Source organism: Chrysochloris asiatica, unplaced genomic scaffold (genome assembly GCF_000296735.1).
Source record: "Chrysochloris asiatica unplaced genomic scaffold, ChrAsi1.0 scaffold00222, whole genome shotgun sequence".
Taxonomy (NCBI): Eukaryota; Metazoa; Chordata; class Mammalia; order Afrosoricida; family Chrysochloridae; genus Chrysochloris; species Chrysochloris asiatica.
The window spans coordinates 3,590,330-3,602,059 of NW_006408740.1; the positions used below are offsets into that span (position 1 = coordinate 3,590,330).

The 11,730-nt window shown below is 38.7% G+C and overlaps 1 protein-coding gene across 1 annotated transcript in view; it reads left to right on the forward strand.

Moving 5' to 3' along the window:
* ARHGAP32 (Rho GTPase activating protein 32) overlaps positions 1-11,730 on the forward strand; it is a 325,690-nt gene that overhangs the window by 275,745 nt on the left and 38,215 nt on the right. The gene's annotated exons all lie outside the window — the stretch shown is intronic.

Genomic DNA, 11,730 nt, shown 5'->3' on the forward strand with positions numbered 1-11,730 from the left:
GTCCTTCCTCTTTGCTTCCAACGTTTGCATTCCAATCACCAGTAATGATCAATACATCTTGATTGCATGTTTGATCAATTTCAGATTAAAGAAGTTGGTAGAATTATTCTATTTCACCCTCAATCGCCTTAGTGTTTGGTGCATAAATATGAATAATAGTGGTATTAACTTGGCTTTCCTGTAGTCGCATGGATATTATCCTATCACAGACAGCGTTGTACCTCATGACTGATCTTGATATGTTCTTTTTGACAATGAATGCTACACCATTCCTCTTCAATTTGTCATTCCCGGCATAGTAAACCATGTGGTTGTCAGATTCAAAATGGCCAATACCTGTCCATTTCAGCACACTAATGCCTAAGATATTAATGTTTATGTGTTCCATTTCATTTTTGACAACTTCCAATTTTCCCAGATTCATACTTCGTGTATTCCATGTTCAGATTTTCAATGGATGTTTACAGCTGTTTCTCTTCATTTTGAGTTGTGCCCATCAGCAAATGAAGGTCTTCCACGGGCTTTGCTCCATTCACATCATCACAGTCAACTCTATTTTGAGGAGGCACATCTACCCCAGTCACATTTTGAGTGCCTTCCAACCTGAGGGGCTCATTTTCTGGCACTATATGTGACAGTGTTTCTCTGCTATTCATAAGGTTTTCAGTGACTAAATTTTCGGAAGTAGTTTCTTCCTAGTTATTTCCTAGTCTGTCTTCGTGTGGAAGCTCATCTGAAATTGTCCACCATGGATGACCTGCTGGTATTTAAAAGACTGGTAGCATAGCTTTCAGAATCACAGCAACTCACAGGCCACCACAGTACTACAAACTAGCCATTAGAGAGATTCATATCAAAATAACAATGAGATATCATATCACACCAGCAGTAACAGCAAAGCTCAAAAAATAGAGGACAATAAATGCTGGTAAGGATGTGGTGAGACTGGAACACTCCTGCATTACTTGTGGGATTGCAAAATGATACAACTGCTTGGGAAAGCATTATGGCATTTCCTCAGAAGGTTGGAAATAGAAATACTTAATGATCCAGAAATTCCTGTACTTTGTATTTAGCCAAAAGATGTACGAGATCTAACATGAGTAGATATATGCACACCAGTGTTCGTAGCAGCACTATTTACAATAGCAAAAAGATGGAGACAGCCTAAGTACCCATCCATGGGAGAATGGATAACCAAACTGTTATATTCACACAGTGGAATATTATGCTACCTAGAAGAGCAACAAGGAAGCTGTAAGTTATCATATAACATGGATGAACCTTGAGTACATTATGTTAAGTGAAATTAGTCAGTCGCAAAAGGAGAAATACTACATAGGACCACTACTGTAAAAGACTAAGTAAAAGAACTTGTACTGCAAGGGGGTGGGGATTGTTTGCTGGTTACTGAGATGTCGGGGGTGTGGTGAGGGGAGGTAGGGGAAGGTGGAGCACAGGGTCCAGAATAGACACAGGATAGTTTAGGTGCTAGAGAGGTGGATAATACACAAGAAGGGGGAGGGGAATGGAAGAACAAGGCGGATGAGAAACAGTTAGGCAGATTTGCATGGGCTAAGTGAGACAGAGGTAAATAATGATGTATGCACAACCCTGTAACAACAGGGCTCTGGGATACAGGGATTGAGACATGGTTGGAATAGGCAAAAGGGGGTAAATAATGTTAAGATGCTTGGCTCTCTTTTGAATCTTGGATTCTCTGGCATACCATTATAAAATAGACACTCGAGGGGGAGGGAAAGGAATAGCCAGAAATATCACCATAGAAAGCTTATAAGTCCATCTTCTGCCTATAACTGATTGAAATACCTAAAATGGGGCTACAATGTGCCCAGTGAAGGAGGCATCCTGTGGAGCCTCTGCATTCCATAAGACCATAGCTGGAAACCTGAACCTCACCCAGAATCTTCAGGGCTGGGAAGTTTCCACTTGAAAGGACAAGTAGACCAGCCTGGAGCAACTAGAAGAACAGAAGATACTTCTTGAAAGAAAGACCAACAGGAAAAATACAAAACAATAACGGCAGTCTGCCTGATTACTGCAAGAACAAGCAAGTTGCTGGCCTAGGAAACATCAAGGCAAGTGGTCAGGTCCCCTCAGTGCCAACCCCTTTCCAAGACTAAGACTCAGTGGGAATACACGTTCTGATTGGTGACCTCGTTCATCAATGATAATGGAAGTGAGGAGAAAACAGCAATGAATCTGTGAGCTAAGCCCTACAATGTTCAATAGACTCCTGTGATCCTGGCTGTAGATCTGGTTGGTCAGCAGTGTAGCAAGACCTGGGGACTCTTGAGCCCAGAGTCAGTGACATAGCCACAGAGGACTAGAGTGAAGAATGAAGCACCCACTTGATAAGAAGAGAGGGCATATGCATAAGAACACCCCCACTTGCAGATAATACCCACTTGACCTGGCTTCAATGACTGGATTATCAGAGTTCAACTAGAAGAAGAAATAAGAGGAAAAAAAATAGTAATGTGATACAATTTGATGAACCTGACCTACACCTATGGATGCAGTAGCTCAAAAGAGGGAACAAATCTTTACAACGAGGATCATTCCCACCCCCTCCATACACAGAGTAGACAGGGATGGGCAACTTGGACATTGGCTACACAAAATGGCGGCAGCGGGGGGTGGGGGTGTGTGTGGCGGCTACAAAGGCAAGAAGTGGCTGGTTTACAAGCTTTCAAGAGGGAACCTAGATCCAGAGGGTATGGAGGAAAGGTAGAATCTCCACTGAGTAGTATCTGTTTGAGCGGGGTAATGAAAGGAGATGGGGATACGTCCCTTGTGATACAATGGTGAATAATTGTTATCAGGACTGACTGTGAGGGTTGGAAATGTAAAGGTGGATGTTTTGTAGCAAAAGGAGGGAGGTGATTGACTGTGCAGTCCCGGAGCGGAGGTCCCTCGAACCATTAAGAGAGAAGAGCAGAATGTGAGACCCTACCCAGAGAAGCAGTGACACCAGAAATGGAGGCAGAGACGATGACGTGGAGAGATGGAGCGGCTGGGGACTCTAGACCCAGAGAGGGAGAGGGACTGTGTGCTGATGACTGGGGGGCAGGCTTGCAGGTTGGTTGATGATGCATGGAGAGGATTGTTAGCCATGGCAATGAAATGATACACGATAGGATGAATGTAAAGCTAATGTTCTCCCATGTAAACTATCACATAATCCACAATAAAACATTAAAATAAAATGAACATCATACAGGAAGAAAGCAAAAAGTCATTAAGAAGACAAGAAAGAAGGAAAAGATCAAAATGGATGTAAGAAGAGACACTGAAATCTCCAGCGTAGAGATGCTAAAGCAAATGTAATAAATAAGGAGGTACAATAGGTGAACAGAATATTTCAAATGTCAGTTCGAGAAAACAAAGTCACATATTACAACGAAACGTGCAAAGGTCTGGAGTCAGAAAACCAAAATGGAAGAACACGGTCAGCATTTCTCAAGCTGGGGGAACTGAAGAAAAAAATTCAAGCCTCGATTTTCATTATTGAAGGATTCTTTGGGCAAATTATTGAATGAAGCAGAAAGCATCAAAAGAAGATGGAAGGAATACACAGAGTCACTGTACCAAAAGGAAATGATTGATGTTCAACCTTTTCAAGAGGTAATATATGATCAAGAGCTAATTATACTGATGGATAGATAGATAGAATTTCCTTTAAAACAAACAAACAAACAAACAAAAACTTAGAACCACCTTCTTTGGACATGTCAGAATATTAATTCCCTAGACTAAGTACTTGCAAAAATAGATGATTCATGAAATTCTGAAACTTGATGGAAAATATTCATTGTTTCTTTTGAGAAAATCATTAATGAAAATAGTTGTAAGCACAGATAAAGCCCAAAGAGTTAATATTTTATGGAAACAGCATCATCTTCCTTGAAGTCCTGGTGTGACACTGCAGCATGAAGATAAACCCATCAGCTGCTGCTTGGAAATCCTATACAGGGTCTCTATGAGTCGGAAGTGACTCAACAGCATTTAACAGCAGCAGCAACACCATCTTTATTTATTGGAAGAGAAGACAAAATATTGTAAATGATGTTATTCTCAAATTGGAGATCTGGTGTGGCGCTGTGGACTAATGTGCTGAGCCACAGAGTTGAAGGTTCAAGCTCACCAGCCACTCGTCAGAAACGCTATACAGGGTCCCTATAAGTCGGAACCAACCCTGTGGCACTCAACGATAACATTCTCAAATTAATTTCAACTTAAATCACTTACTTAAAAAAAGTCCAACAAAACAAATAAACAAAAACCCTGAGGATTTGCTTTAGCATGTGGAAAACTAAAACTAAGCGCATTATAGGGGAAAAAAACAAACAAACCAGAAGTCATAGAAAAAAGAAGTCTAACTTTATTAGATAGTAAAAAATATTCGAAACTATGTTATTAGTACAGAGAATGAAATGTCAGTGAAACAACTTGGAATGTTCAAAAATAGTACTTACACAGAGATAATATATGATTTAAAACTAGGTCATTAAAATTAAAGCATCAGTTTATAATCTCAGTTACTTATTAACTAGAAATACAAACTACACTTACATCATTAAATATGAAAAGTTACTTATTAATATAAAGCAGCTTCAGAATGTTCCTGAAAAAAATCAGTTATCTTCCAATTTCATTTTCTGTAAACTTTTGATGCCCCCTTATAAATATTGAGACAGTTAAATAGTGATATAGAAAAAATAAATTCCTGCTTTATGACACACTAAAAATGTACTCCAAATTATTAGATAGTGAATTGTTTCAAACTTACAAAACAGTATGAAATGATTTTGTTTTCAAATCCAAGCAAAATGATAGCTTTCTTAGGTTTAAATAAAAAATTATAAAGGAACAGGTGACTTTAAATATATAAATTAGATATAATGAAAAATAATAAATATAAAGAAAAGGGACAATAAAAGAAACCATAAACTGGGAAACTTAATTCACTTTTGAATATGAGGAAATGCTGCTATCAGAGTGCAGGAGAATATCACTCATATTTAGGAGAATATTAAGTCCCTAAGGACTAAAAGGGAGCCCTGGTCACACAGTGGGTTAAGCGTTCTGACAGCTAGCTGTAAGGGCAGCAGTACAAAACCACCAGCTGCTCTGAGGGACAATGCTAAAGCTGTCTGCTTCATTTAGATTTCACAGCCTTTAAACGACTTAAAGCAGTCTACTTTATCCTAGAGGGTAACTGAGTCAGAGTCAGCTTGATGGTAGTGGTTTTTGTTGTTGTTGCTTAAAGTAAGAAAAAGGAGCTCTGGTAGTACAGTGGTAAAATGTTAGTAACTGAAAAGTCATCAGTTTCAACCCACCGGATGTCCCAGGGAAGAAAAATGTGGTAGTCTGCCTACAAAAAGATTTATAGTCCTGGACTCTGTGGGGCAGTTCTACTGTGTCCTATAGAGGGACTGTAGGATAGCTCTGAGTTGGAATCAATTGGACAGTAAGAGTTTTGTTGTTGTTGTTGTTGTTGTTGTTGTTGTTATTGTTTTACTTTTTATTGTTAATTGGGTGAAGGTTTATACATAGAAAATCATTTGTTTTACATACAACAAATCATCTACATTTTATTTCATCTCATTAATTGTTGTTGTTTTTGTGAAGTGCTGTGGAGTCAATTACGACTCATAGAGACCCTGTATAGGGTTTCCAAGGAACGGTTGATGAGCTTGAACTACTGAACTGACTTTGTGGTTAGCGCCACACCTAAATGTTACAATCTGAGGAGTCTTGGTGTGGTGATGCAGGATAAGGACCGGACTGCAAGGTCAGTTTGAACTGCAAAGTTCACGGTTCAAACTCCACAGCTGCTCCTTGGAAACCCTATACAGGGTCGCTATGAGTCAAAACCAACTCCACAGCACTTACAAGCAACAAACTTTAACATCGCTTAACCTATTTCTTCCCTATTTTCCCTCTTTCTTAACCCTTCTGAATTTTATTCTTGGGTAAATGCTTCCCTTTTGATCTCCACTGGTTGATTATTCTAGGTGTGCATACCTCACTAATGTTATTGTTCCTCTTAGAAGCCTGCCTGTAATTTGGTTGAAAATTGAACCTCAGGCTTGAGTTTAGTCCCTGTCCTGAATGGTGACGAAGGGCCGTAGTTTGGGAGTTTCACCAATCACTGTCCTACCAGTAAGCCTGGTCTCTCTTAAGATTTTGAGTTTGGTTCAACATTTTCTCCCACTCTATTCAGGACTATCTAAGGTGATCCCTTCAGAGCAGTTAGTGGTGGTAACTTGGCATCATCTGATCCTTCTGCTCTTATGGTCATGGTGACTGATGTTCATGTGATGCATTAGTCCATTGGACTAATTTTTTCCTTTATATTGGATTTTCTTCAGTGTTTCCTCCAATAAAGAAAAGACCAATAGTTGCACCTTAGAGGAAAGCCCGTGAGCTTCCCTGACCCCAGTCACTACTCACCAGTGGAGGACATGGAATATTGTCTTTGTGTACTGTAGTTTGTCAATTTAGGTTGATCTCACATGACTGTGGTCCTAAGCCTCCCAGCACAGTGTCTCTTTCCAAGGTGTTTGGTTATGTCTGAAAAGTTTTCATAACTTTGCCCTTTGCATGCTCCACTACTTTTCATTGATATATTTGCAGCAAGGTAAATATCATGTAGAAATACCCTCTACACATATATTCATGGGTATATAGTCTCACTCTCCCTCCCACACCCACTCAGCTTGTATGTCTATCGATGTATCTAACTATTGTTATTGTTGCTAGATGACCTCAAGTCAGTTTCACCTGATAATGACCCCTATTGCACAGCAGAACAAAACATTGCCCAATCCTGTCTCATCCTCACAATTGTTGTTAGGTTTGATACTATTGTTGCTGCCACTGTGTCAAATCCTTATCCTTGGAAGACTTCCTCTTTTTTGCTGACCCTCCACTCTTCCAAGGATTATGTCCTTCTCCAGGAAGTGATCCCTCCTCACAGTATGTGTTGTCTCGCCATCCTCGCTTCTAAGGCATATTCTGGCTATACTTGTCCTAAGACAAATTTGCTTCTTCTTTGTGCAGTCCTTGGTACTTTTAATAGTCTTCTCCAACACCATAATTCAAATGCATCAATCCTTTGTGGTCTTCCTTATTCATTGTCCAGCTTTCATGTACATGTGAGGCAGTTGGAAATAACCTTGAGTCAGGCACACCCTAGTCCTCAAACTGATATCTTTGCTCTTGAACACTTTAAAGTGGTCTTTTGCAGCAGATTTGCCTAATGTAATATATCTTTTGATTTCTCGATTGCTGCTGCCATGCAAACTGAAGTCTTCAACAACTTTAATCTTCTCTCCATTTGTCATGATGTTATTTATTGGTCTTGTGAAAATTTCTATTTTCTTCACACTGAAGTACAATCAATATTGACATCTGTCGTCTTCAATCTCATGAATAATTATTCCAAGTCCTTTTTGTTTTCCCACAGGCAGGGTTGTGTTATCTGCACATCTACATAAGGTTGTCAGTAATGAGTTTTCCTACAATCCTGATGCCATGTTCTTTTTCATATAATCCAGTTTCTCTGATTATTTGATTAGCATACAGATTGAATAAATATGATGAAAGGATGTAACCTTGATGCATACCTTTCCTGGTTTTAAACCATAAGTAGCTAATTGTTTTATTCTAAGGATTGCTTCTTGTTCTAAGGCACAGACTCCTCAATAAGCACAACTAAGTGTTCTGTAATACCCATTCTTTGCAATGTTAACCAGTTTGTTATGAACCACACAGTCAAATTCCTTTGCATAGTCAACAAAGTACAAGTAAACATCTTTCTGGAGTCCTGGTGTGGCACTGCAGGTTAATGTGCTGGGCTGCAAGATTGGTTTGAACAGTTAGGTCAGCTGTTAAGGCTCACTAGCCACTCCTCAGAAACCCTATGCAGGGTCACTGTGAGTCAGAATCGACTTGACAGCACTTAACAACAACAACAAGCATCTTTCTTGTATTCTCTGTTTTCAGCCAAGATCCATCTGATTCAACAGTGATATCCCTCATTTCACATCCTCTTCTGAATCTGGCTTGAATGTCTGGCAGCTCCATGCTGATGTATTGCTAAAATAGTTTCTGAATTATTTTCAGCAAAATAATACTTCCATATTATAATGTTAGTGTCCAATGATTTCCATATTCTGTTGGGTCACTTTTCTTTGGAAAGGGCACAAATATGGGTCTCTTTAAATCTATTGGTGAGGTTGCTGTCTTCCAGATTTATTGATGTAGCTGACTGAGCGCCTCCTGTGCTGTGTTAGTTTCCTAAAAGGTTTCAATTGAGAGTCCATCAATTCCTGGAGTCTTGATTGCCATTGCCTTCAATGCTACTTGGACTTCTTCCTTCAATACCATCGGTTCTTGATCACATAGTACGTCTTGAAATGGTTGAGCATCAACCAATTTCTTTTTGGTACAGTGACTGTATATTCCTTCCATCTTATTTTAATGTTTCCAACATCATTCAATACTTTGTCCATATAATCCTTCAACACTGCAACCTGAGGCTTCAATTTTTTCATTAGTCCTTTCATCTTCAGAAATGCTGAACATGTTCTTCCCTTTTGATTTTCTAACTCCAGGTCTTTGCATATTTCAGTATAATATTTGACTTCATCTTCTGGAGCTGCCCTTTGAAATTTCTGTTCAATTCTTTTACTTCATCGTTTCTTCCAATAACTTTAGTTTCTCTACAATCAAGACCAAGTTTCTCAGTCTTTTCTGACATCCACTTTGGTCTGTTCATATTTTCCTGTCTTTTTAACGACCTTTTGTTTTCTTCATGTATGACGTTTTTGATGTTATCCATGATTCCTCTGTTTTTCAGTCATTACTGTCTAATACAGAAAATCTATTCTTGAGATGTCTTTAAATTCAGGTGAGATATACTCAAGGTCATATTTTGGCATTCATAGACTTGTTTTGTTTCTTCAGCTTCAGTCTGAACTCACATATAAGCAATTGCTTCTGGCCTTCTTTAGGCGATGATATTGAGCTTCTGCATTGTCTCTTCCCACAGATTTAGTCATTTGATTCTTGTGTATTCCTTCTGGTGAGTTCCAGGTATATAGTCATCATTTATGTTGTTTTAAAAGGTATTTGTAATGAATAAGTCATTGGTCTTACAAAATTGTATCATGCAATCTCCAGCATCATTTCTATCACAAAGGCCACATTTTCCAACTAAAGTCTTTGTTTCCAACTTTCACATATCAATCACCAATAATTATATGTACATTTTGAATACATGCTTGATCAATTTCAGACTGACGAAGTTGGTAAAATTCTTCAATTCCATCATCACTGGCTTTTGTGGTTGGTGTATATAATTGTTAAAAATGCCGTCAAATAGGTTCCAACTCATAGCGACCCTCTATATGGTTTCCAAAGAGCAGCTGGTGGGTTTGAACCACTGGCCTTGTTGTTCAAACCAACCTTGCAGTCCAGTGCTTATCCTACAGCGCTACACCAGGATTCCGGTCTTCCTTGTATGCGTATATATACAAGGAAGGTCCTGAAATGTTCTTTTTGGCAGTAACTATGACTCTAATCCTGTTCAATTTGTCATTCCTGAGGTAGTAAACCATATGACTGTAAAATTCAGAATGGCCGCTGCCAGTCCATTTCAGTTCACTAATGCCTAGGATCTCAATCATTATGCATTCCATTTTATTTTTGTCAACTTCCAAATTTCCTAAATTTCTACTTCATACATTCCAATTATTAATGGATGTTTGCAAGTGTTTCTTCCCATTTTGAATTGTGTCACATCAGCAAATCAAGGTTCTAAAAGCTTTACTCCATCTACGTCGTTAGGGTCACCTGTACTTTGAAGAGGTAGCTCTTCCCCAGTTGTACTTTGAGTGCCTTCCAATCTGAGGCGCTCATCTTCCAGCACTATATAAGACAGTGTTTTGCTGCTATTATTAAGGTTTTCCTTTACTAAGCTTCCTAATCTGTCTTAGTCTGGAAGCTCAGCTGAAACCTGTTCACCACGGATGACCCGTCTGGTATTTCAAATACTGATAGCATAGTTTTCAGCATCATAACAATACACAAACCACCACAAGCAGACATGTTATATCTACACATAGATCATTGTTATTGCAAGAGTGTGTGTACTATAGTAACTTATTTTGATGAGTGTTTTATGATGTATATTATTAGAACCATTTTAGAAGTTTCTGATCCTGGTGTGGCACTGTAGGATCAGCACTGGACTGTAAACCATAAGGTTGTTATGAGTCGGAACTAACTCAGCGGCACTCAGCAACAGCAACAATGTTATATTTTCACTGGGTGAATCATTATTTAGTGTGTATTTGGTTGATTAGTTTTGGAGGGATTTTATAATTATATTAGATATTAGAGAAATACAGTGCTGTACTCTGAAAGGTTTTCTTCTAAATCATACCTTATTAACTCTGGTCAAGTTGGCATACATAATAAAAAGCATATTTTAAGAAAATAAAAGCTATGCTTTCATTTCTTAAGAAACTTATGTTATTAATCACAATAATAACTAAATAAATTTCCTTTTAATTAAGTGATAGACATTTCAATATCTAAATTTTATTCTTGAAGTATAGAAACCTAAGGTACTAAACTATAGAAACAATTCAAACTCTTAACAGATGCAGATACATTCTATTTTATGTGCCATTTTAACATAGATAAATTGTTTCTGATATCAATTAGATTCAGTGTACAAGACGCACTCAACACCTCTGCCTGCCTTTCATCCCACTACAGAAATGTATTTCCTTTCTTATTACTAAAAGTGGTGGACGTTTTTTAGAGATAGAAAATATACAGCTGAAAATGAATATAGATCCATATGAAAACAGGATGTTGTTGGCTTGATTAAGTAACTTTTTAGGTTTTTATTGTTATTACTATGTGCCATCGAATTGGTTCTGAATCATAGTAATCCTATGTACAACAGAAAAAGACACACTATCATTCCATCTCATTGGGGGTCTTGTTCTTTTTGGCTGACTTTCCACTTTACTCTTAGAGCACTTGTAAATTAATTCATTTGCTGATTTTGTACTTTGTGTCAATTCAGTTCTCCTGGGTTTTGAGTCTTCTTATGTGATTATGTCCTTCGTCTAAGAACTCACAGTCTAAAAGGGGCAATAATAATGTAAGCTAATACAGATAATTCAGAATGGTGTGGTGCTGTGTGTACTGTAGCTTCCTTTGCTTGTAGATATTTTAAAAGGCTTGTTCAAAAGTGATGGTATGGTTAAGAAGAACTGGATGTTGCCCCGCTACCACTACCAACTGCTCTGAAAAGGATCACATTAAAAGGTCCTGGATAAAGTGGGAGAAAATGTGCAACAAGATTCACAATTATAAAAAAATGAGACTTCCGGCGCTTCCCTGACGAGGCAGCACAGGTAGGGCAGGCTCCGGGAAAAAGGGGCGGTATTGCACAAAGGAAACCTCCATCTAGTGGACAGACAGCCTTTGAGCAAACATAAGACCTTATATTTCAACATTCTGAACTTGCTTTTTTAAAAGATCAAATTGCTGAGGAATTACAAGCAGTTTGAGCTTTTGCCTGCCTGCACTCAGCTCCCGCTCTGGCGACTGCCTCCGCCCCCTGCAGAGCTTAGAGGGCTGGGGCCCGGCTGCTGATACCCAGGCCCCCTGAGGCCCAAA